The sequence below is a fragment of the Rattus norvegicus genome, chromosome 2, assembly GCF_021556685.1.
Source record: "Rattus norvegicus strain SHRSP/BbbUtx chromosome 2, alternate assembly SHRSP_T2T, whole genome shotgun sequence".
Classification (NCBI taxonomy): domain Eukaryota; kingdom Metazoa; phylum Chordata; class Mammalia; order Rodentia; family Muridae; genus Rattus; species Rattus norvegicus.
The window spans coordinates 66,884,030-66,901,969 of record NC_141535.1 but is presented as its reverse complement, the minus strand read 5'-3'; positions in this window follow the sequence as shown (position 1 = coordinate 66,901,969).

The window sequence follows — 17,940 nt, the reverse complement described above, 5'->3', positions numbered from 1 at the left end:
TTTTATTATTAATTGTGTGGGTTTGTATGTGGGAGGTAGAGGTGTATATGTATGTGTTTTGGTGCACATTCATGCCAAGACACATGTATAGGAGGCAGAGGACAACTTTTGGGAGTCTGTTCTATCTTTGCACACATTTGTGGAAGCAGTCTTGGGAAGCAAACAGAACTTCTGAGATAAGGGTTTGAAAGAGACACTTTTTTCATAATATTTTTACTGACTGAGATTTTCACATCACGAACCCAGAGCACACTCCCCCAGAGCAGTCCTCTCGGGTTCACATGCATCCTTGTGACTCCCACCAACATCTAGACGAAGAAGAAGAAGGAGAAGAAGAAGAAGAAGAAGAAGAAGAAGAAGAAGAAGAAGAAGAAGAGGAGGAGGAGGAGGAGGAGGAGGAGGAGGAGGAGGAGGAGGAGGAGGAGGAGGAGGAGGAGGAGGAGGAAAGGGAGGAACAAACAAAAACAAGTTCAATTTGTGTTGTCCCTATAGTCGCCAGAGCATGGACAAACACCCAGTGGCCAGCTACTTAATGAAAACTGAGCGCCTTAAAGAAAATCTTTTAATGGCCTTTTGGATATTCCTTTTTGAAACTCTACTAAAATGTGACAAATATTTCTTAAAGTCGGGTTGTTTTGTGGAATCTGAAAACAAAGCAATAAACTTTCCATAGTCTGCTAGATCAAAAAAAAAAAAACTGCTGGTTATAGGAGAGCATTGTTTTATTACTTTGAAATTCTGATAAGGACTCTCACACTACATCTCAGTCTACTAGTAGTCTAGTACGGAATAAAAATATTAAATATTTCAGAGTTTAGTAACATTGAGATTGTCTATTTAGCCACTATATTTTTCCCCCCCGGAGCTGGGGACCGAACCCAGGGCCTTGCGCTTCCTAGGTAAGCGCTCTACCACTGAGCTAAATCCCCAGCCCTAGCCACTATATTTGAAGTTTACAATATCTCTCCTGGAAGGGGATATATCTTTAATAACCTCTTTTTAGAAAATGGATGGAACTAGAAAATATCATTCTGAGTGAGGTAACCCAATCTCTCTCTCTCTCTCTCTCTCTCTCACACACACACACACACACACACACACACACACACACACACATGCACGCACGTACACACACAGTATGCACTCACTGATAAGTGGATATTAGCCAAAAAGCTTTAATTACCCAAGATACAATCCGCAGACCACATGAAGCTCAAGGACTACCAAAGTGCTGATGCTTCAGTCTTTCTTAAAAGGGGGAATGAAAATATTCATAGGAGGATATATAGAGACAAAGTTTGGAGCAGAGACTGAAGGAATGACCATTCAGAACATACTGTACCTGGGGATCCAGCACATATATATACAACCACCAAAATTAGGCAATATTGATGAAGCCAAGAAGTACATCCTGACAGGAGCTTCATTTAGCTGACTCTTGAGAGGCTCAGTCAGAGTGGGACAAATATCGATGTGAATGCTAGTAGTCAACCGTTGAACTGAGAATGGGGTCCCCAATGGAGGAGTTAGAGAAAGGATTGAAGGAGCTGAAGTGATTTGCAACACCATAAAGAACAACAATACCAACCAACCAGAGCTCCTAGAGACTAAACCACCATACAAAGAGTACACATGGACAGATCCATGACTCCAGCTGTAATTGTAGCAGATGATGGTCTTGTTGGGCGCCAATGTGAGAAGACCTTGGTCCTGCCAAAGCTGGATTCCCCCAGTGTAGGGGAATACCAGGGTATGGAGGTGGGAATAAGTGGGAAGATGGGTGGGAGAGCACCCTCATAAAAGAAGGAGTAGTGGGTGGGATATGGGGTTTATGGAAGGGAAACCAGGAAAGGTGATAACATTTGAAATGTAAATAAAAAATCCAAAACAACAGTAACAAAAAAAGGACAGCTAAAAGTATGGTTCATCTGAGGAGTAATAAAGAAATCTAATAGAGTAGAAGCTTCCTCAATAATGAATATATATCAAGGGAATCTAAATAATTTCCAAATTATGGAGGACATGGAGCCCCAACTGGATATCTTTCATTACCAAATGAAGCCTAAAATTTCTGAATAGATCACATTGAATTGAGTTGTTGCCAAAAGTTGTTCCATGAGAAACTAGGAGCAACCTAGCCTTTTCCCACGGCTATTGGTTGCTGATAGTAAATAAAGCCCTTTGAAAAGACAACACGTACACAACATACTGAACATATAAAATTTGACCTGCTGCCTACATAGAGCTTTGACACCTAAGGACTAATGTTCATGTACTGGAGGTACTCTGTGTGCTATCAAAGAAGAAAGGAGGTAAATACTAACCAAACTACAAACTCCTTGATCTGCAGCGATGGACTGACTCAAATATTCACTAGGGCAGTAGTGGCCAACAGCTGGTAGGAGTAACTAACCCATGTCCTATTGAATTTAAGGATACTCCATGAGCTAGAACTCATTGCAGATACTGTGCTCAGGAGGCCTCAGCTTGAAATAAAATATGGCGTGAGGCTAGAGAAAAATAAATACTACTTTTTGACTAAAACAAAGGACCCATATGTTTCTGCACCAGATCAGGTTGCAGCACTGAGAGGACAAGAAAGTATCAGCACTGAGAGGACAAGAAAGTATATGCCTGCTTCCTCACACTAAAACCTTCCTCCAATTATAAATAATCAAAAATAATTTTTTAATTATTTCTTTTTTTATCTTTATTGACTTGAGTATTTCTTATTTACATTTTGATTGTTATTCCCCTTCCCGGTTTCCGGGCCAACATCCCCTAACCTCTCCCCCTCCCCTTCTATATGGGTGTTCCCCTCCCCATCCTCCCACCATTAACACCCTCCCCCCAACAATCACGTTCACTGGGGGTTAAGTCTTGACAGGACAAAGGGCTTCCCCTTCCACTGGTGCTCTTTCTAGGATATTCATTGCTACCTATGAATTTGGAGCCCAGGGTCAGTCCATGTATAGTCTTTGGATAGTGGCTTAGTTCCTGGAAGCTCTGGTTGGTTGGCATTGTTGTTCATATGGGGTCTTGAACCCCTTCAAGCTCTTCCAGTCCTTTCTCTGATTCCTTCAATGGGGGTCCTGTTCTCAGTTCAGTGGTTTGCTGCTGGCACTCGCCTCTGTATTTGCTGTAATCTGGGTGTGTCTGTCAGGAGAGATCTACATCCAGTTCCTGTCAGTCTGCACTTCTTTGCTTCATCCATCTTATCTATTTTGGTTACTGTATATGTTTGGGGCACATATGGGGCAGGCTCTGAATGGGTATTCCTTCTGCCTCTGTTCTAAATTTTGCCTCCCTATTCCCTGCCAAGGATATTCTTGTTCCCCTTTTAAAGAAGGAGTGAAGCATTCACATTTTGGTCATCCTTCTTGAGTTTCATGTGTTCTGTGCATCTTGGGTAATTCAGGCATTTGGGCTAAGAGCCACTTCTCAATGAGTGCATACCATGTCTGTATTTCTGTGATTGGGTTAGCTCACTCAGGATGATATTTTCCAGTTTCATCCATTTGCCTATGAATTTCATAAAGTCAGTGTTTTTGATAGCTGAGTAATATTCCATTGTGTAGATGTACCACATTTTCTGTATCCATTCCTCTGTTGAAGGGCATCTGGGTTCTTTCCAGCTTCTGGCTATTATAAATAAGCCTGCTATGAACATAGTGGAGCAGGTGTCTTTTTTATATGTTGGTGCATCTTTTGGGTATATGCCCTAGAGAGTTATAACTGGGTCCTTGGGTAATTCAATGTCCAATTTTCTTAGGAACCTCCAGACTGATTTCCAGAGTGGTTGTACCAGTCTGCAACCCCACCAACAATGGAGGAGTGTTTCTCTTTCTTCACATCCTTGCCAGCATTTGCTGTCACCTGATTTTTTGATCTTAGCCATTCTCACTTGTGTGAGGTAAAATCTCAGGGTTGTTTTGATTTGCATGTCCCTTATTACTAAAGATGTTGAACATTTCTTTAGGTGTTTCTCAGACATTCAGCATTCCTCAGCTGTGAATTCTTCTTTTAGGTCAGAACCCCTTTTGTTAGGACAAAAGGACAACCAACAGATTGGGAAAAGGTCTTTACCAATCCTACAACAGATAGAATGCTTATATCCAAAATATACAAAGAACTCAAGAAGTTAGACGGCAGGGAGACAAATAATGCTATTAAAAAATGGGGTTCACATTCTGGAAATCAGTCTGGAGATTCCTCAGAAAATTGGACATTGAACTGCCTGAGGATCCAGCTATACCTCCCTTGGGCATATACCCAAAAGATGCCCCAACATATAAAAAAGACACCTGCTCGACTATGTTCATAGCAGCCTTATTTATAATAGCCAGAAGCTGGAAAGAACCCAGATGCCCTTCAACAGAGGAATGGATACAGAAAATGTGGTACATCTACACAATGGAATATTACTCAGCTATCAAAAACAACGACTTTATGAAATTCGTAGGCAAATGGTTGGAACTGGAAAATATCATCCTGAGTGAGCTAACCCAATCACAGAAAGACATACATGGTATGCACTCATTGATAAGTGGCTATTAGCCCAAATGCTTGAATTACCCTAGATGCCTAGAACAAATAAAACTCAAGACGGATGATCAAAATGTGAATGCTTCACTCCTTCTTTAAAAGGGGAACAAGAATACCCTTGGCAGGGAGGAGAGGCAAAGATTAAAACAGAGACTGAAGGAACACCCATTCAGAGCCTGCCCCACATGTGGCCCATACATATACAGCCACCCAATTAGACAAAATGGATGAAGCAAAGAAGTGCAGACTGACAGGAGCCGGATGCAGATCGCTCCTGAGAGACACAGCCAGAACACAGCAAATACAGAGGCGAATGCCAGCAGCAAACCACTGAACTGAGAATAGGACCCCCGTTGAAGGAATCAGAGAAAGAACTGGAAGAGCTTGAAGGGGATCGAGACCCCATATGTACAACAATGTCAAGCAACCAGAGCTTCCAGGGACTAAGCCACTACCTAAAGACTATACATGGACTGACCCTGGACTCTGACCTCATAGGTAGCAATGAATATCCTAGTAAGACCACCAGTGGAAGGGGAAGCCCTGGGTCCTGCTAAGACTGAACCCCCAGTTAACTAGACTGTTGGGGGGAGGGTGGCAATGGGGGGAGGGTTGGGAGGGGAACACCCATAAGGAAGGGGAGGGGAGAGGGGGATATTTTCCCGGAAACCGGGAAAGGGAATAACACTCGAAATGTATATAAGAAATACTCAAGTTAATAAAAAAAAACTGAAAAAAAAATGGGGTTCAAAGCTAAAAATAATTTTTAAAATGTTGTCTCCAATGGGCTTTTACTGGGAATACAAACCATTCAGGAAAGCACTATGCCCAGCAGTGGAAGGGCAACCCAAACAAATTCAATGATTCATTTGGAAGTTTTGTCTCATAATATCTTGTAAAAACAATTTTTCACCCGTACATTTCATTTTCGTATACACTTTGGCTTCTGTTTTTATGTTATGAAGGCATTCGTGTGTGTAAGAATATATGTGTTTCTTCATCTATGATTCTTATGATTTTTCTTTGCCTCCTTTTTCTTTGTTTTATCCTATTCTGTTTATTTTGTTTTGTTTAACTTACTTTTTTTAGATGTCTGTTTGCTAGGGAAAGACAGAAAACCTGAGGATATGATAGGACTGTAGGTGTGGGAAATCTTGGAATGGTGGGAGAAGAGAAATAGCAATCAAAACATAATCTTTAATAACTGAACTTTCAATAAGGGCAAATTTAAATGGCATATAGTTAAGAGTCCCCCACATGTAGTAAGCTACTGGCTTAGAAACCCCGAAATATTCAACATCCTTAGTCATTAGTAAAATGCAAATCAAAACTACTTTAAGAATATACCTTTCACGAGTCAAAATGGCCAAAATAAATCTACCTAAAGATCCAGGTAAACCAATCTTAAAGGTAAATTTTAGAGTAAGTTGTCTCATGGGACTTGAGATAGAAACCACGACTCCTCTGAGTTTGGAAAAGAGAAATGAGGTATAATATGCAATAAATCTTGAATAGATCATACTTAACGTTCTGATTATTTTTTGTAACATTGAAAGAGAACATAGTAGAGTCATTTAATTTCAGGTGTAGTTTTAAATGGCAAACCATGCAACTGTAGAGGATTTGTTAATGGTGATGTTTTTATTTGTTTGTTTATGCTGATAATTTATATCAAAGAGATAAGCAAAATATAAATTTTGTTTAAAGAATAATAATAAATGCATCTCAGTCAGGACCAGGCATGTAGTCACAATATGTCCCAAATACTTACAAAAATTATCAATATTAAAGAAACAAAAAAGGCATGAGTTTTACACCACAAAAAAATTGAGCATTAAATAATAAAGATTGAAGACTCCATTGGCTGATGTTACAGAAGTGTGAAGAAGTTTGTTTAAAAAGGGAGTACCTGATCTCTAAGACTACATGGAATTTGCTTTTGTGTTTGGTCTTCCAAGCCACAAGATAATAACGTTATGATCTAAAGATATGTTCTCTCTCTCTCTCTCTCTCTCTCTCTCTCTCTCTCTCTCTCTCCCTCTCTCTCTCTTCTGTCTCTCTTTCTCCCTCTGTGTCTCTCTGTCTCTCTTTCTCTTGTTGCTTTCTGTCTGTCTCGGGCAGTTGGAGAAGACATCTACTTATCAAACTGGCTCAAATACCTGATTCATGTTGAGATGTGCTATTTTCTCAGATATCCAGAATATTATTTAGTCATTTCCAGAGTTCCAAAATGAAGTCAATCAAGTCAGGCAATACATAGCACAGTTAGATTTACTATTCACCACCACTGATAGAACAAGCTGCATGAATCTATGAATATTAAGCTTAAATGGCACTAGAGACCAGAGATATTAAAATTTTCAGACTTTAGAATGCAAGACAGAATAAGCGTAGACACTGACTGAAATAAGTCAAAGTTACAAGTCCAAATATGTCAGAGCAAATTGAGTATGCTTGTGGATTTCCAGCAGAGCTCACAGACAAATGTATATATTCTGGATGCTTTACACAAAGATATAAAATTTAATGTTAACTTCTTGCTATCAACCTTGTTTTATTTCAGTCCCTACAGTTGCTCACCCTTTTGAGTGGGGCTGCTTACTCTGTGGGGTTGTTTTCTGTTTCATGTTCAGGAGTTCATAAACAGGCATTGAACTTTCAAAAATACTGTTAATGCTAACAGATGAGGATGCCTGTCAGAATCAATTTTTCTTTGGGAATTAACACAAGCCTTTGTAGACGGGATATTGAATGCTACCATTTGTATTCCCTTCCAAGAGCTAATATTTTGAGCTCTGTTCTCCAGTCTCTGGTGCTGTTTTGTTAAACTATATAGAACCTTGAAGAGGTATTGATTGTTCGGAGGATGAGAAATTTTTGACTGGATAGCCCAGAGACCTAAGACAAATAATTTCAATACAATGGTTCCTACTGATATTCTTCTATACTCATAGATCTGTGCCTAGACCAATTGACATCAAGGGGATTCTGCAAGCTGTTGATGGGAGTAGTTGTAGCGAATCACAGCCAAACCTTAGACTGACAGATCCCAAATTGGAGATCTCCATCTGGTGCCTTCCCTTGGAACTTGGGAACCCAAAGAAGAGAGTAAGGAAAAATTGTAGGAGCCATGGGGTTGAGAACACCAGGAAAACATGATAGATAAAATCAACTAAGCAGGTTTCATAGAGGCTTACAAAGACTGAAACAGCAATCGTGTAGCCTGCTTGTGTCTCCGGCAAGTATAAGTTATGGTTGTCAGAGTGTGGCACTACTAGCAATAGGAATGAGGATATTTCTCTCTCTTTTGCCTGCTTGTGGGGCCCTTTTTCTTCTATTCACTTGTCTCCCCTAGCTTTGATGGGAGGGATTGTGCCTTGTCTCATTGCACCATGTTAAGCTAAGTTCAATTACTATCCCTGGGATTCCTACTGGTTTTTGAGGAAATGAATGAGGATCGATTGCACCTGGGAAATGTAGAGGTGGTGGTGGAGACTGAGGGCAATGGTGGGAGGAGAAACCATTGTCAGGATGTACTGAAAACAAACGAACAAAAGAGAGAGGGTTTGAAAACTTCCTACAAGTGAACTGAGGTATTTTATCTTCACCTTCGCTTCTGATCTGGGTTCACTGCTTTTTAGTAATTGTCATTGAAGAAACCACTGACTCGTATTCGACCACATACACATAAACATACACATGCACATATACATATACATATATCCAAATACGTAAAGGTTTTTGTTGCCATTTTTGTGATTAATAATTATTTTATTTGTGAACTATGTTTTATTTCTTGGGTATAATAAAATGGAGTAAAAGAAACCATAACCATGTCTGAAAGAAGGCTGGTGGCCTTTAAGAGGGGGCTTAGATGAATAATTATACAGCATCTACTTAAGTCTTCTAATTAGTAACTCCTGAAGGAAGAGTCAACTGTCTCCTACTGGAGGTAATTTTATAACTTAGAAACAGATACCAAGATATTTAGGAACTTACTCTTACACAAAATCTAGACTATAATTCTACAGTGTTCCTTGATTCTTTTATTTCAAAGGGATAGCTCCCAGGTTCTTTAGAAAAATATTCCTGGGGTGTTAAAAGTCAAGAGGTTTTAAAAACATTTGCATCTCAAAAGTAACAGCAAAAGAATTTTCAGTGGAAAATGTTTTAATGTAATTGCTTTACAAAAGGAATGCTTAGGGGCTAAGACTCGGATAGAAGTCTGCCTAAATAAAGTAGGTCAACCTGAGGAGAGTATTGAGCCATCTTGATCAGTCAATAGGTCCAAAAGCACATTTAGTTTTTGTTCCTTCAGCTCACCACTAAATAGATCTACCTGTCATCAAACTTCTCCCCTGGTGCAGGGTTAGAGAAATGATACACTCCTTTTACCTGGCCATAGAACTACTAGAATTTAGAAAGTATCTTGCAATATTTTTAAATAGCTGAATACTGCTGTTATCTCATCAAACATTTTTTTAATATAGTCTGTGTTTCTGCATTGGTTTTACCATTTTCTGTTTCTTATTTTTCAGAGACTGTAGCGTCCATGGAATATCTATGGAAAATTAGGCTTCCATGTTCAACAGTGTCTAAGGAATTAAAAGTCTTTTTATATTTTTCCTCTTCCAAGATATGACATAAAAATCCATTTTTTCAAATTAATCCTTTATTACTATTTATAATTCTGTTTTTTATGGATAGTTTTTTATAGGAAGACAGCTAAAATGATTTCACTATAGTATTATTAACATTATTACTTTTAATTGTTGTCTTCTGCAAACATATATTTATAAGGAATAATGTTATAAAATTAATCATCGATTTGAGTGACACAGGATCGAATCACAAAATAATTTAATAACACTAAAATGATACAGCAGCTCAAATGGATTTTACATGAAAGGGTATGGCATATTATGATAACCTATACATTCTGTTTCAAATTGTTATGCACCACTTTTGGTGAAATAGATTTTCTAATTAAAGAACTACTTCGTAATATTGAGATAAGAATGACAAAAGAAATCTTTGTGTATATATATACACACTTTAAGTCTAAACATGGCTGAATCTTTGTACATGAAACTGACATAAATAAAAAGAAGTTGGATAGTCAATACCCAATAATTGACATAAAAAAAGAAAACATTATATCTAAACTACCTAAACATAAATAGAAAAATGAATTGTACTATGGTACAAAAGAAATGAAATAACAAGGTCAATAAATATGTGAAAACAAGCTAAATATTTTTTAGCTATTATGGGAACTCAAATAAGAGCTACGTTGGAATCCACTTTTAGCCTAGTCAGCATGGTTATCTGCAAGAAAACAAATGGCAGTAAATGCTGATATAAAGAAATTAGGTACTAAAAATTCCTGGTGAGAATATTAATTAACACCATTCCAACAGCTCGAGTTTGGTCTCCAGAACATACATGGTAGGAGAACAGAAGCAAGTTGCATAAATTGTCCTTAATAATATACTTGCATACCATGAACACTCACACATGCACACACACACACAATAATATAATGAAAATTAAATAAAAGTTAACTAAAAAGGATAAATTTGTTCAAGTTTAGAATCCCTTGGGACAAAGCTGTCATTTTTCCATGGCAGTCAAATATTTTGCAATAAGGAGGATTGCCACATAATCACTTTCTACTTCTGTTTTAGGTAGTAACATTTATATTATTATGTCACATGGTTTCATATTTACTGGACACTACTGAAGTTCATTGGTACATTTATGTTGCATATTAACCCATAATTTCCAAACTACTCTTTCAGCATTATCAGTCTATATAATATTGAGTCTGGAAGCACTGTTATTGATATGAATTTTCGCAAACAGCTACAATAGATCTAGAGCAAACAGGTATAAAAATGCTATTACTACTACTACTACTACTACTACTACTACTACTACTACTAATTTTACTCTCTCTCAAGACTAGTGAACTATTTTAGGATATTTTTGACTTGTTCATATTAAGTATATGTAGCATAGGTTAAGAACAAGTTCAGTATATAGCATATGGTCTGCTTCCCTTGACTCCAAAATGCTGATGTTACAAATCTAAACTTGTGCTCATAATAAAAAATATGAGATTTGAGCTGTTGATAATAGGAGAGAACAGATATACACACATTATATCTACAATTCTAACTCAATTCTTCTTTTAGTGATGTGACCATCATATTTATGAATATTTTACAGTAAGAAAGAACAAAATATAAATACATAAGTTCAAGGCCTACCTATACATCCAGTGTGTAAGTTATAATTCAATCACTCAGAGTTGGTGTCTCTGCCACCTACAAAATATAAATCATGAGTCAGGCTATCAACAAAAACAGAGAAAGAAAATAAAGAAAATAGACCTTTTAAAATGCTTGATATCAAAACACATATACATAAATTCAATGTTGATATTTGTATTAACATATTGATATACTTAAAGACTTTAAGATACACACATACACACACATATGTATAGACTATAAATAAATGTCGTATCAATTTACAGTTTTTTCACCTAAGGAAATACTAAAGAGAGGAGTTTGGTGAGTTCGGATGGGAAATTAATATTCAACCTTTCTGACATATGCTTCTTATAAATGATGCAAACTCTGCATAAAATGCATTCTGAATGATAAGGTGATCTTTAGTATTAGAAATCATTAATTACAGCATGATTTTAAATTTGAAAAGGATTCTTTAAGAAACCAAATAGCAGTATTAAGAATTAAAAATAAAAGGACTTTATCATATTGTTTCTGACACTATAAATTTGTGAATCATTTATGTATACATTTTGTCACTGTCATTAAGGTAAAATCATCTTTATTATATTTGAGTATATGTAAACATTGTAGGGAAAGCTGACTACACCTAATTCACAAGCTGTTCCTTAATTTGCATTATGGAATCAGTAAATTTCACCTCCATTTTCTCCTGCTTCTCATTTTAATAATAACTGTCCCATTTTACCCAAATGATTCTGATCTTTGTATTCATTGAAGACATAACATTATGCATTCTGTATATTTTTAGGTGAACATTTTCCTTTCCATAAAAGTATAATTTCATAGATGTTAAGGTTATCATTTCACATATTATTCCTATCCACATATTCTTGAAATTAATCAAATTGTCTTCTTGCATTGAGTATTACTGTAAGGAAGTCAAATTTAGCTTGATACTTTCTGTGGTTAGAAAGCATGGTTTCTCCTGGTGATATAACCCTGAAACTTTCCATTCGTACTTGAATTTTAACATTTCTAGCAGAATATGTTTTTGGTTTTCAAATACTAGGTGTGACTATTAGGTACATAATTTCTCTTTTTTCCTGTGTTCAAGTTATTCAATTCATTATGGTTTTATTTATTTATTTTATTAGATATTTTATGTATTTACATTTTAAATGTTATTCTGTTTCCGGGTTTAACCTCTGGAACACCCCTCTCCCATCCCCCATTTCACCACTTCTATGAGGGTGCTCCCCCTGTCACCCACTCACTCCAACCTCACTTCCCGCCCTGGCATTCCCTACACTCCAGCCTTCACAGGACCAATGGCTTCTCCTCCTATTGGTGGCAGATAATGCCATCCTCTCCTAAACATGCAGCTGGAATCATGGGTCCCTCCATTTGTACTCTTTGGTTGGTGGTTTACTCCCTAGGAGCTCTGGGACTTCTGGTTCATTGATACTCTTGTTCTTCCTATGGGGTTACAAACCCCTTCAGCTCCTTCAGTCCTTCATCTAACTTCTCCACTGGGGTCCCAGTGCTCAGTTCAATGGTTGGCTGCAAGCATCCACATCTGTATTTGTCAGGCTCTGGCAGAACCCCTCAAGAGACAGCTGTAATAGGCTCCTGTCAGCAAGCACTTCTTGGCATCTGCAATAGGGTCTGGGTTTGGTGTCTATATGTGGGATGGATCCCCAAGTGGGCAGTAAATAAAATAAAACTAAACAAAACAAAAATAATGAACTCCCATATAGGTTAGCCATTCTATGTGATTTACCACAGGAATATATATTTATATATGCAAAGATAAATGCTCCTAGTAGGTTATATATGCATGTGTGCATGGAGATAGATAGATAGATAGATTGATAGATAGATAGATAGATAGATAGATAGATGATACAACTGTAATAATAATTAAAGAATATATCATGAATTTCAGGAGAGAGGACATGAAAGGAATTGGCAGGGAGAAGGAGGAATGATTGTGATGTAGATTAACTGCTCTCATATGAGTCTCTTAAAATTAGTTTAAAAATATTGATATTGATAATGAAATATTGCTCAGGACTTGCACAACAAGGTAAGAATATCTTTAAAGAAATAATAATGTTCAAAAGCCTCCCTTGTAAATATCCATGGAGTAAGTATAAAAGTTTTAAAACAAAAAAGGAAATTTTATTTGCTGTACATTTACTAATAAACTCGACAATCATTAAAATTATTCTGTTGTATAAAAGGACTTCAGGGGGAATCACTATCCCTGAACTCAAGCAGTATTACAGAGCAATAGTGATAAAACTGCATGGTATTGGTACAGAGACAGACAGATAGACCAGTAGAATAGAATTGAAGACCTAGAAATGAACACACACACCTATGGTCACTTGATTTTTGACAGAGGAGGCAACCATCCAATGGAAAAAAGATAGCATTTTCAGCAAATGGTGCTGGTTCAACTGGAGGTCAACATGTAGAAGAATGCAGATCGATCCATGCTTATCACCCTGTACAAAGCTTAAGTCCAAGTGGATCAAGGACCTCCACATCAAACCAGACACACTCAAACTAATAGAAGAAAAACTAGGGAAGCATCTGGAACACATGGGCACTGGAAAAAATTTCCTGAACAAAACACCAATGGCTTATGCTCTAAGATCAAGAATCGACAAATGGGATCTCATAAGGGAACACCCATAAGGAAGGGGAGGGGGGAGGGGGATGTTTGCCCGGAAACCAAAGAATTATTATTAAGTATTAAATAAATTTAAAAAAAAAACTGCAAAGCTTCTGTAAGGCAAAGGACACTGTGGTTAGGACAAAACGGCAACCAACAGATTGGGAAAAGATCTTTACCAATCCTACAACAGATAGAGGCCTTATATCCAAAATATACAAAGAACTCAAGAAGTTAGACCGCAGGGAGACAAATAACCCTATTAAAAATGGGGTTCAGAGCTAAACAAAGAATTCAGAGCTAAGGAATGCCGAATGGCTGAGAAACACCTAAAGAAATGTTCAACATCTTTAGTCATAAGGGAAATGCAAATCAAAATAATCCTGTGATTTCACCTCACACAAGTGAGAATGGCTAAGATCAAAAACTCAGGTGACAGCAAATGCTGGCAAGGATGTGGAGAAAGAGGAATACTCCTCCATTGTTTATGGGATTGCAGACTGGTACAACCATTCTGGAAATCAGTATGGAGGTTCCTAAGAAAATTGGACATTGAACTACCTGAGGACCCAGCTATACCTCTCTTGGGCATATACCCAAAAGGTGCCCCAGCATATAGCAAAGACACGTGCTCCACTATGTTCATAGCAGCCTTATTTATAATAGCCATAAGCTGGAAAGAACCCAGATGCCCTTCAATACAGGAATGGATACAGAAAATGTGGTACATCTACACAATGGAATATTACTCAGCTATCAAAAACACTGACTTTATGAAATTCATAGGCAAACGGATGGAACTGGAAAATATCATCCTGAGTGAGGCAACCCAATCACAGAAAAACAGACATGGTATGCACTCATTGATAAGTGGATATTAGCCCAAATACTCGAATTACCCTAGATGCACAGAACACATGAAACTCAAGAAGGATGACCAAAATTTGAATGCTTCACTCCTTCTTTAAAAGGGGAACAAGAATACCCTTGGCAGGGAATAGGGAGGCAAAATTTAGAACAGAGGCAGAAGGAACATCCATTCTGAGCCTGCCCCACTTGTGCCCCATACATAGACAGCCACCAAACTAGATCAGATGGATGAAGCAAAGAAGTGCAGGCCTACAGGAACCGGATGTATATCTTTCCTGAGAGACACAGCCAGAATAAGGCAAATACATAGGCGAATGCCAGCAGCAAATCAGTGAACTGAGAATGGGACCCCCGTTGAAGGAATCAGAGAAAGTACTGGAAGAGTTTGAAGGGGCATATGAAAAACAATGCCAACCAACCACAGCTTCCAGAGACTAAGCCACTACCCAAAGATTATATATGGACTGACTAGGGGCTACAACCTCATAGGTAGCAATGAATATCCTAGTAAGAGCACCAGTGGAAGGGGAAGCCCTTGGTCCTGCCAAGACTGAACCCCCAGTGAACATGATTTTTGGGGGGAGGGTGGTATTGGGGGGAGGATGGGGAGGGAAAGCCCATATAGAAGGGGAGAGGGAGGGGTTAAGGGCATGTTGGCCTGGAAACTGGGATGGGGAACAACAATCAAAATGCAAAGAAGAAATAGTCAAGTTGATAAAGATAAAAAAAATTATTCCGTTCTTTTTGGTCTGTAATTTTGCTCATTTCCCTCTATTGCTAATAGGCAGGAAAAAAAAAGGAACAGCTTACTTTCAACTGACATGAACAACATTATGATTTGCAATAGTTCATCCCTTAAAGCACCAAGAAAAACATAGAAAGGAAGCCTTTGTGGATTCAGTGACAATTTCAAGCACTTCCCTCTCAATTTGCAAACGATTAAATATCTTTTGATCCTTCCCTCAAGCCTAAATCATTTAAATTTCACTATACAAATATCAGTGCATGACAGAAAATAATTAAGGACAATATTTTCTTTTGCAGTATGTAGTTATCCACAATATCAACAATATTCTTCCTTCCTATAATTCTTTTTTTTCCATTTTTAGTAAATAGGGTATTTCTTATTTAGATTTCGAATGTTATTCCCTTTCCTGTTATTTCCCCTTCCTCCAGGCCAACTTTCCCCTAGTCTCTCCTAGTGTTACCCTTTCCATCCTTTCCCCCAATTACCGTCCTCCCCGCAAGAATCTCATTCACTAGGTATCAAGCCCTGGGCAGGACCAAGGACTTCCCCTCCCATTTTTGCCCTTACTAGGCTATTCATTGCTACCTATGAATTTGGAGCCCAGGGTCAGTCCATGTATAGTCATTGGGTAGTGCCTTAATACCTGGAAACTCTGGTTGGTTGGCATTGTTGTTCATATGGGGTCTCAAGCCCCTTCAAGCTCTTCCAGTCCTTTCTCTGATTCTTTAAACAGGGGTCCTGATCTCAGTTCAGTGGTTTGCTGCTGGCATTCGCCTATGCATTTGCCATATTCTGACTGTGTCTCTCAGGAAAGATCTACATCTGGTTCCTGTCCGCCTGTACTTCTTTGCTTCATCCATCTTATCTAATTGGGTGGCTGTATATGTATGGGCCACATGTGGGGCAGGCTTGGAATTGGTGTTCCTTCTGCCTCTGTTCTAAACTTTGCTTCCCTATTCCCTTCCAAAGGTATTCTTGTTCCTCTTTTAAAGAAGGAGTGAAGCATTCTCATTTTGATCATCCTTCTTGAGTTTCATGTGTTCTGTGCATCTAGGGTAATTCGAGTATTTGGGCTAATATCCACTTATCAATGAGTGCACACCATGTGTGCTTTTCTGTGATTGGGTTACCTCACTCAGGATGATATTTTCCAGTTCCATCCATTTGCCTATGAATTTCATAAAGTCATTGTTTTTGAAAGCTGAGCAGTATTCCATTGTGTAGATGTACCACAATTTCTGTATCCATTCCTGTATTGAAGGGCATCTGGATTTTTTCCAGCTTATGGCTATTATAAATAAGGCTGCTACAAACATATTGAAGCATGTGTCTTTGTTATGTTTTGGAGCATCTTTTGGGTTTATGCCCAAGAGAGGTATAGCTGGATCCTCAGGTAGTTCAATGTCCAGTTTTCTGAGGAATCTCCAGACTGATTTCCAGAGTGGTTGTACCAGCTTACAATCCCACCACCAATGGAGGAGTGTTCCTCTTTCTCCTCTTCCTTGCCAGCATCTGTTGTTGCCTGAATTTTTATCTTAGCGATTCTGATTGGTGGTAAGTGGAACCTCAGGGTTGTTTGATTTGCATTTCCCTTATGACTAAAGATGTTGAACATTTCTTTAGGAGCTCCTCAACCTAATTCTTAATGTCTTAGTTCTCATTACAAGAAAACCCAATGCAACCTGACCCATAATTTATGGAAAAATGCATGTTTTAGAGACTGAGGATCTGTGACATTAAACATTTTCATTTTTGTTTGGTTGACATTTCTCTGCTTTTACTGTACAGTTCAATGGGCATTTGACAATTTTATATGGTTTCTGCCATATCTCATATTTAGAATTATCTTTACATTCTTTGGGTGCATTTTTCATGAGATATAAAAATGAACTTTAAACAAAATGCATTCGGCAAATCATTCTTCTCTATGTATTGTGCATTCTGGATTTTAACCTTGTCTGAGGCTTAGTTCTAATTGTTTCTCATGAGAAAATAGAACGAAGAAAATATATCCTGTGTTCTTGGTCATTGAAAGTTTTCAGATAAGTGCCTAACCACAAAAGCAAATCCATGAATCACAGATAATAAAGATATGGCAAATGTCAAACATACATGAAACATTTAACCAACTCAAATATTACTCAAAAATCATCCATGGATTGCATATAAGGTAATTCTCAAAGGCTCTTAAACAAAGTATCCCAAACTTGAGTGATTTAAACATAGAAACTTATCTATCTGAAATTCTCCTGGCGTAAGAATGAAGTCAATTTATCAATAGGCAGCTGTGTTTCTACTTGTTCTTTACTTTTATATTTATTTCGATGAATGTTTATAATTTCAGATAATTTTGGGTGGTCCTTTACTTAAGGTGATTATATTCTGGTCACTTTTTAATCTCACTGTTTCCTGTATCTTTGTGTGTACATATTTATCTGTTATGTTAAAAACATAAGATATTAAAATTTTATAATTGCAGTTCACTTTTTAAACCTAACAAATCTAATACTACTCTACTTACAAATCTAGTTACAGTTGTTACACTAGAAATGTAATAATTCTACATTGGAATTACAGCACCAGATTAAACACAGGATGCTTGATTTTTATGTGATTTACTTTGCCAATAGTAAGAAACTAAAAGTTTTTATATTTGTGTCAGATATCTATTACTCTTCTATCAAACATTGCATCCTGACCAAAATTTCTTATCCATCCCCTCTAGGTTCTTACTCCCATACTCCACTTCCCCCAGATCTACACCCCTCTGTCTCCTCTCAGAAAACAGCAGACCTCCCAGAGGCATCAATCAAATATGGCATAGCAAGGTTCACTGG